Source organism: Erithacus rubecula (assembly GCF_903797595.1).
Source record: "Erithacus rubecula genome assembly, contig: scaffold_215_arrow_ctg1, whole genome shotgun sequence".
Taxonomy (NCBI): domain Eukaryota; kingdom Metazoa; phylum Chordata; class Aves; order Passeriformes; family Muscicapidae; genus Erithacus; species Erithacus rubecula.
The window spans coordinates 63,063-71,941 of record NW_027636100.1 but is presented as its reverse complement, the minus strand read 5'-3'; the positions used below and the strand labels follow the sequence as shown (position 1 = coordinate 71,941).

General features: G+C 46.1%; 1 long non-coding RNA gene across 1 annotated transcript; it reads left to right on the top strand.

The window, feature by feature from the left end:
- The first annotated feature begins 4,886 nt into the window (after positions 1-4,886).
- On the top strand, positions 4,887-6,651 carry LOC306815764. Its single transcript, XR_013777463.1, has 3 exons — positions 4,887-5,180; positions 6,392-6,441; positions 6,604-6,651. It is a non-coding gene; the product is annotated as an uncharacterized lncRNA (long non-coding RNA).
- The last annotated feature ends 2,228 nt before the right edge of the window (positions 6,652-8,879 follow it).

Below are 8,879 nucleotides of genomic sequence, written 5' to 3'. Positions count from 1 at the left end.
AAGCCATTATCAGTTTCATTCCATTTAAGCACAACAAATGTAATTCAACCAAGCACCATACACCATGATGTAAACACATAATGGTTATACAACTTGTTTTTCTTCCTCTAATTCATCTGAGTCACTTTCTCATAGTCCTTTCCTACTTAGCCAAAGTAACAGGCCTGAACCATGATTTTACAAGGGTGTCAAGGCCCTTACTTTATAAGGCTTTTCCTACAGGTAACAGTGTCACAAAGGACCCTGCACCATACTGGCACTGATGTGATCATAATTTTGACCAGAAATGAAAAGACATTAGCAAGAGACTGAGTTGTGGAGAAGGGGGCCAGGGTGCTGATGACAGCGAGCACGGCCGGTCAGAGCAGACACCACTGCAGGGGATCAGCCAGAGTAGCTCCCCACCCCTCGATGGTGAAACACTAATCTTAGAAAATTAGGATTTTAGTTACCTTGCTGAAAATAATTAAAAATTAGGAGTTAGAAGGGAGCAGTTATCTGAAACTTAAATAATTGATTGTCTGTCACTTTATGTTTTCTCAGCTGTGCTTGCAATGGGAAAAGATGAAACTAGCAAATAGATCCAAAGAAACACAAACAATTGCAATCTTATTCAAAGAAACTTATTCAAAGTCACGAAAGAGGGAAATTAGAGTTCTCTCAGAAGTCATTTGTATTGTCATTGATAGAAAAGGTCAAGAGTTCAGAGCAAGGAAGACTCGCCTTACTTCCTCTTTTTAAGCCCTCTTCCCACAAAAACGACCCCAGACTTAATTCAAGAAGGCAACCATGCATGCTCAATATCCATTCAAGCTAATTACCATGGAAGCGGGGAATGGGAGGTGCTGGTATTATGAATATGTAATCATTGGAAGCTTTGTCAATAAATAGACCCTGTGATCACCTGTGATTTTGCAGTGCATATTAGGGGGTTACCCCACGCTCCTGCCCAGTGCTGAATAAACATGCACTTTCTAACTTGAAACTGTCAGAGAGTCTTTTGTCCGTCACAGTTGAGTATCGGTATTATACCAATGTTCATATTTTGGTTGATCACTTTCTTCCTGCATCATGCATTCACTGGCAGCTCCAGTGACCTGACATGTCCCCGGTTTAGTCCCCACACCCCCCACTCACACTGTCAGACCATGTTTCCTCATCAGTTCCACCCCAGGTTTCCCGTGGCAGAGGTCTGATTTCACAAAGCCTTTAATTTATGGTGTAATGACACAGAAACAGCTTGAGCTGGTGGATCTGAGCAAAGTGTCCCTTGGGCTTGTCATTTTTACCACCCTTTCTGATGTTTTGCACCTTTTCTTCTGCAACCCTTTTCTCCCCTCTGATTTCCCACCACTTTATCTCTTACGGTTCTCACCCGTCTGTCCCCTCATATTTTTCACCTTTTCTCCCCTTCTATTGCACACTCATTTTCCCTCTCATTTCCATCCATCTTCCCTCTGTTTTCCTGATGATTTTTCCCTTCAGGTTTTCTGCCCTTTTCCTCCCTCTTCATTTCCCCTGACATTTCCTATCCTTTTCCCCCTCACATTTCCTTTCCTTTTGCCCCCTCTTGTTTCCCATTTTTAACCTAACATATCCCACCATTTAGTCCTCTCCTATTTACCAGCTTTTCCCCCACAACTCTTTCTTTTCCTCCCAAATCTTCTGCTCCTGAGTCTCTGTGTCCATGCATCCCGCTGGCATTGCAGACCTTGGTGTCCTTTGCTATCCATCATGTCTGGCAGTTCAGGGCTCTTGCTGTGTCTCTTAGTGTCCATCCACCTCGCTGCTCACTGATGCCAATCAGATCCTTCATTTCCCACTGCTTGCTAACATCTCCAATCCTGGCTGCGTTCATGGAGATGCTGCAGATTTTAAGGGATCTTTTGCAGCATCCCAGCAGACTCCCCAAAAATGACCTGCCGGTGCTGTGCCTCCGCTCCAACTATTCTTACAGGAAAACTCGATTTTGCTTCACAGAGAGAGAGATCATTTAGGGGAATAGAAACTGGGTAACCATGGGTCTTCACTAATTGGACTCAATTGAAAACCCATTCCATAGGTATTTGTGGAGGAAACATAGGGATAGAGAGATGTTAGGCAGAGAGGTATATTAAAAAAATGTAGATCTGAAGACACCCATGTATTTAACACAGGCCTGTGGGCAGTAGAAAGGAGGTGTTTTTTCCTGCAAGGTGCTGTGTTGACAGCCCACCAGCACAGCCCACCTCCAAATCCAGGCATTTTCTCAGCTCTTCAGGGTTTGGAGCAATTTCCTTAGGCCAAAAGATTTTTGCGCTGGACGCTCTGATTTCCAGCTTTGTGGGAGGAAGGAAATATTGATGAGGATCCTTTATTTTCCAGACGGTGCGTGAAGCAAAGAGGAGCCAAAGCCCTCCCAGAAAGGAGCATGGGGAGACAGGCAAGAGAAGGCTCAAGAGGCCCCGCAAGGCGGAGTGTCCCTGCTGCCACCCGGCCCAGCCGCCCCGCTCGGCGGGAGGCCCCTTTCCCTGCGGGCAGTGCCAACGGTGCGCAACTTCTTCCTCTGGCTGCTCACAGCCCGGGCCCTGGCACTAAAACACGCTGGCCCTTCCCAAAGGCACCACGGGGCAAGCCCAGGCCACTTGGAGGATGGCCCCTCGCAGCCGTGCTCAACGTGCTTACAGCCCAATTTCAACCCAAACTGCTCACTTAAAGCCCAGCATTCAGACTGAAACCTTGCCGTGCCCCAACAAGGCACAGCTCAAACAAGTAGGAATAGGCACACCAGAGCTTGCTTGGATGCTGCTGGTGGAATTCAAAAGAGGTTGAGGCAAAAAGAGAAAGAAATCGCAAGGAACTGAAACAACAAAGATTCATGGTGCTGAAAAATTCACCTAGGTGTCTCAGCCTGGAAAGACAGAGAAATACAGAGAAATGGAAATCTGGGAGATGGGTTTAATGGTGTGTATTGAATGAACAATGGATGGTTTGTTTCCTATCTTCCAGGGTGTTTGCAACCATGAAGGAAAGGAACGCACACAGGAGAAGACATGGCCCACGGAAGGAAGCAGAGCCTCTGGCTAAGAAGAAAAAACCAAATTAGCCCTGCAGCTCTCCAGGCCTAGCAAGAGTTAGCCGTCAAGAGGACTAGATAGAAATAGGATTGTTTCTGAAGATTTTAGGCTGCTTTATTCTTCTCTTTAGTTTACTAGATAGGCATTTCTCAATTGATTAGCTAAGATTTGTTAGTATGATTAGAATTTGATGAGTAGTATTAGATTTATCCGTAAATGGAAGAGGTTTGGTGTTGTTGGCTATGCTCCTTCTTTCCTCATTTAGTGTGTGTTAAGACAAAAGCTGTCTTGTTCATTAAACCAAAGTTTGTTCAGTTTTGTCTTTTGTCTGTATGAAATCCTCAAGCAATGTTTGTTCCATTTGTTTGGTGTTACAAACACAGCATTTGCCCCGAGAGAAGAATCTGGGCACGTGCCTCCTCCCGCAGGCCCAGCCCCTTGCTCAGCTGGCGGGACTTACAAAGGTGTGTCCCCATTCCTGCCAATGGAATAACGGTGGGGTTTCATCCTTTGATTCCTGAAAATCTCACCTGGGACTGCAAAGGGAGGCTTGGTTTAATTCAGGCAATTGGGTCTAAATGACTTGGCCTTGTCTCACTATGCTTGCAGGGATAAAAGCTGCAGGCTTTAGTCCTTTAACCCAGCAACAAAGCTTTCTTGAGTTTTGGTGCACAGATGGACTTGGCCACATCCAAGGACTTTTCTAACCTCTCTGATTCTGTAACATTAATAGCCACACGCACTAAAAAGAAAGCAGTAGTTCAGTTCAGTTTCTCCTGAAAGGACCAGCCTCCCACTCTGGGCCTCGAGCAACCTCCTCATCCAAAGCAAAACACGTGTGAACATTACCCTCTCACTTCTCACAGCTTTGGCATCTGCACCAAAGAAGCATCAAACTCGCCCCTTTAGCTGGCCCAGGAAATGGCATTCCCTGGCCAGGCTTTGGGAGCTGGGGAGCACAGAGGGAGGGGTGGCAAGGCAGGGGCAATTGCCAGGCTGCTTCTGGGACACTGACACAAGCTTGCCCTTGTCTGATGGAGCCAGGCAGCATTTGGAGCCTACAAAGTATTGGCTTTGCAGTGGGCCTTGCTACAGCTGCCCCTCCCTTTGCTGCTGTCTGTGTAACAAGCAGCCCAGGAAGGAAGCAAGATTTGCTTTACTTAAGCTCAGGAAGGAAGGCAACCCAACCTGCTGGGTTTTGCCGTATCTGGGACATGAGTAGGAAAACAAATGGGAAGACCATTGGTGTGAAATAGGAATTCTGTTACTGTTAGTCTCCTAGAGGAATCCAACAGGCTTTTGAGATGAACATTTGGCTCCTTCAAGGGAGCAGGAAGAAAGACCTAGGAATTCTGCATCAACTCTTTGCTAAGGAATTGCTGCTGGCCTGTTCCCATCATTTCACCTGGAAAACAACCTGTTTCTCCAAGTTTCAAGGAATGAGTGTTGAGCTGAGAGACCAGCTCAGGACCCCAAAGGAGGGAAAACACCAGGCAACATTATTAGGCACCAGACATTTAGAAAGGGGCAGCACGAATGCCTCCAGCTTTGAGAGAAATGCTTTGGAGTTGTTTCTCGGCAGAAGAACTTGCAATTTCTTGCTCCTCTCAGAGCCAAAAGAGAGCCAGCAGCACGAGTCCTTCTGCTTCTCCAGTGCAGGCAATGTGCTCTGGGTCCTTTGACAGAGCCAGGCTCCTGCACAGCTGCAGCTGGAGGCACCTTAGAGAGAAGCACAGAGGAGGAGATCCAGAGCTGCCCCTGCCCTGCTTTGCCCCATCCAGAGGACAGCACAAATGCCCAATGGGAGGACGATGCTCAGAGCAAACTTGCACCAGAAGCAGTAAAATAGGCAAAGGTGGCCCATTGCTGTTTGCGTCCCCTGGGCGCCCTGGGGTTCTGCATGGAATGTTGGCTGTGCCCGTAGCAACCGGCGTTGTCTCCTCCTCCTGCGGCCGTTGGTGGAACACTGGTGGAGCAGCGGAGCAGCAGCAGCTGCAGCATCTGCTCCTCAGTGCCCCTGACCACACACCTTCTGGCCTCAGCGCCAGCTCTGGCCTCTGCATCCACATCCTCATCTCCTCGTCAGCCGCCAGGCATCCCCGCAGCACTCTGCCACTCCCCAAGGTAAGGAAATCCCCGTTTGCCCTCAAACCACCAACAGAAAGACAGGAGGCTCCAGCTGCCTGTCCCACCAGCCATGACACCCATGGTCTGTGCTCACTTTCCCCAGAGCAGGATACACATGACAGTGGGCTCCAACTTCTCTAGGAATACTGATGGCTCCAGTTGAAATGCAGACCATTCCCTAGGTGACGCAGAGAGGTGTCATGGGGCAATTGCAGATTCTTATCCACTGATGATCCCATTCAAAGTGCTTGGTACCCACTGAAGTCCTAAAACTATGTTGTGCTGACACCAAAACCATCTGCTCCTTACTGAGGAGTTCAGGGCTTTGGGGTCAACAAATCCTCTTGGGCTCTGGCTCTGCTCACACTTCCACCAAAGCTTTAAAACCACAAAGATGGAACTTCTCCTCCATGATCCCTGCTGTTCAGGACATGCAAGCAGTTGCAAAGGCTTGTCCTCCAATACTGGCTTTCACCTACAAAAACCAGCCTGGTTACAGCCATTATTATGTACTTACATACTTTCCTTACTTACAGGTACATAATCCTTTGATATATTTGTAGATTTTTCCTCTGCCACCTCCATGGGATCTCTTTTCTCTAGAGATATTGGTACACATTTGTTGATGTTTTTTTCTGTGCTTGTAGGGCTGGTTCTGCATCTCGGTCAGAGGCAGCTGTGCAATACCATCTTGTGTGGTTCTTCTCAACAACACAATCACAGTATCACCAAATTGGCATGGTTGAAATAGATCCACAAAATTCCTGCACAGGACAGCCTCAAGAATCACACCCTGTGCCCAAGAGCAATGTCCAAACAATTCTTGAGCTCTGGCAGCCTTGCTGCTGTCACCCCTTCCCTGAGGAGCCTGTTCCAGTGCCCAAGCACCCTGTGGCTGAAGAACCCCTTGCTCATATTCCACCTAAGGCTCCCCTGGCACAACTTCCACGCCGTTCCTTTGGGTCTTCTCGCTGGTCCCAAGACTGAAGGCAGCAGTGCATGCCTTCCTGCTTCCCCTCTTGAGGATACTGCAACCATCTGGGGGGTCCTACCTCAGAAGTTGCAAATGAAATGTAGCAATTACAGCAAACTGAGGGTCGTTGGGACAGAGGAATTGGTGCTTTGCAATGCTGAGGATGAGAAGGAAAGCTCCCGACACATGGCAGCAGAATGATTTTTATCTGCAGCATTCTTTTCATCTCTTTCAGGTGGAAAGGAGAGGCACCATGAAAAGGAAAGCAAGAGCCCCCATTCGGCCGTGAGTTTTGCCATAGGGATTACAGGATGGCAAATTTGAGGACTGGCCAGCAGAACTGCTCTTTTCGAGTCAGCTGGGAGGGGTTCAAGCCTGTGGGTCCACGGGATGTGTCTCTTGACACACCACTTGCCTTTCTTACCTCTGTTTACTTATTGCTTTTAGACAAATCAATGTTGGCAGTGACTTTCAGGCTGAGCTCCCCGAGCTGCAGAGCTGCGGAGGTGCGGAGCCGCTCGTGGAGGAATAGCGAGGGGATCAACCAGCCAATCAATGTGATTGATAAAGCATAATCCACTTTATTGAGAGCATCAGACAGTTTTATAGCCCAACGCAGCATAAATCAGCATTATTCATTTTAGTACAATCTTATTGGTTTTTACTATGTACGCCTTCTCTTATTATTGGTTATTGCAAGTGTGAGATAATCACGCCTACTGAATTTCTAGCCAAAAAGCATACGTGCTATCCTGCTGCTCCTACTTCCCTTATTCTTATACTTATTGCTATATAGTATCCATCCCAGGGTTATACCTCGCTTGCTACGTGCTTCCCTGGAAGTTAAGGCCTTGATTGAACAATGGACATATGTATTACTTATCGACTAACTCTGCAGATTATGCTAGCTCTATTGCTTTTGCAAAAGTCTCTTAAAAGCAAACACTGCTGTTCAGCAAAATCTGCTTAAGAGCAAGGCCTAGCTACTACTTAGCAGGAACTGCTCTTTTGCAACAAGGCCTCAGCCGAGCCATATCCACAGTTGTGTCCATGGCTTTCTAATCAATTCTCAACAATTCCCCCTTTTTTATTTTGTGCAAGAAAAGCATGACTCATGGCAGACTCTGCTATGCGTGTCATGCTTTTCTGCAAACATTGAAAAATGCACGGAACAAGCAGAAGTACAACCACAATTACAAGTGCAATTATTATAAGGTGCTGTAAAAGAGATGTCAGCCATGGCCCCAAATGTAATGACTTTAGCCAATCAGTTAAACCTAATCCAGTGTATTCTTGCAAGTGAGTAGCAAGCTGTTCCAATCACTTATTTGTTTATGAATGGACACAGAATGATCAGAAAGGTTCATACAACACATTCCTTCAATGTCTTCACATCCATGGCCTTGTGCTAAAAGCAAAAAATCTATAGCTGCTCGGTTTTGCAAAGTAGCATGACGAACAGAATCAACGTCAGTCAAAAGTTGTGATAGAGCTATAGAGGTAGCATTAGTCTGTTTTGCTAACCAACAGCCAAGTTTATCAAGTTAAGATAAAGCTCTTGCATTAGCAGCACCTGGAGTAAGAATAGATGCTGCTATAATTTGTGCAGTTGACCAAAATTTGACATTATCCTGACAGTCAGATTTGTAAGCATGAGCCAATCTTTTAATGCGAAGATGTCTTCGACGTGCCTGTAAAATCATTGACACATTAGGAGTAAACAAGGTAAGTCTTCCTAAGGTACATGGTCCTCCTCTCAATCTAGATGGTATGCCTGGCCAAGCTCTGTCCCCACAAATCAAAAACACACCTGGGGGCAAAGCAAAAGGAGTGTTTGTGGACTCTGAGATAGTAGCAGAAGTATAATTGCACCACAGTGAAGCATTTCGATACACTGAAAGAGATGCATTTACCAAAACTGTGACTGGCTGATGTGAAGATTTTCTAGAGTAATTGAACATCACACATGCATCAGCTCGAACTGACCCCATCAATTCCAACTCTTTGGGGTTCTAAAGATGCATGCTTTAAATATGGAACCCATGAGTTCCAAAAATTAACATTGTTCTTCGGATTTGAAATGTTACAGACTGAAAGTGCATCAGGACATGGCCAGGAATCAAGTGGGATACCAACCAAGCATGTAGAAAAAGGATTACCTGGTGTTGATAAAGACAGGCATATAGCATCTTGCCCAGTCTTATTTGCCAGGGTAACCCACACATTAGTTTTGGGTTGTGTTGGCATCCATGCTTCAGTCAGGATGAAAGAAGCGATTAGCACCTCTAAGATTACCATGCCTAGATTCAGGCCTAAGATGCCCCTTAATAACATCATCCCATTGATGTTCTTGTATACAACAGTGACGTGTAATTTCTGGGATATCCCGAGAACAGACAGATTTTAGTACTACTGTAGCAGCAAACCACTCTATCTGTTGGATAGCAAACAAGAGACACCAACTTACTAAAAATCAATACCTGTTCTTACAATTTTCAACAACATACCCTACAGTTACAAGAGAAGGTTGCCAGCGATCACGTTGTTCACCTCCTGAGGAAAAGTGAGTGTCAATTAATGCCAAAGCCTCTCGCTGCCAATTAGTATGTTGCAGTTTTTCAGTACAAATAAGACACACAGGTTGCCATAAGTGTGTTTGATGCAACCAACAATTTTCCTTATATCTACCACATTTTATCAATACCCATGCACCTCTCTTACAT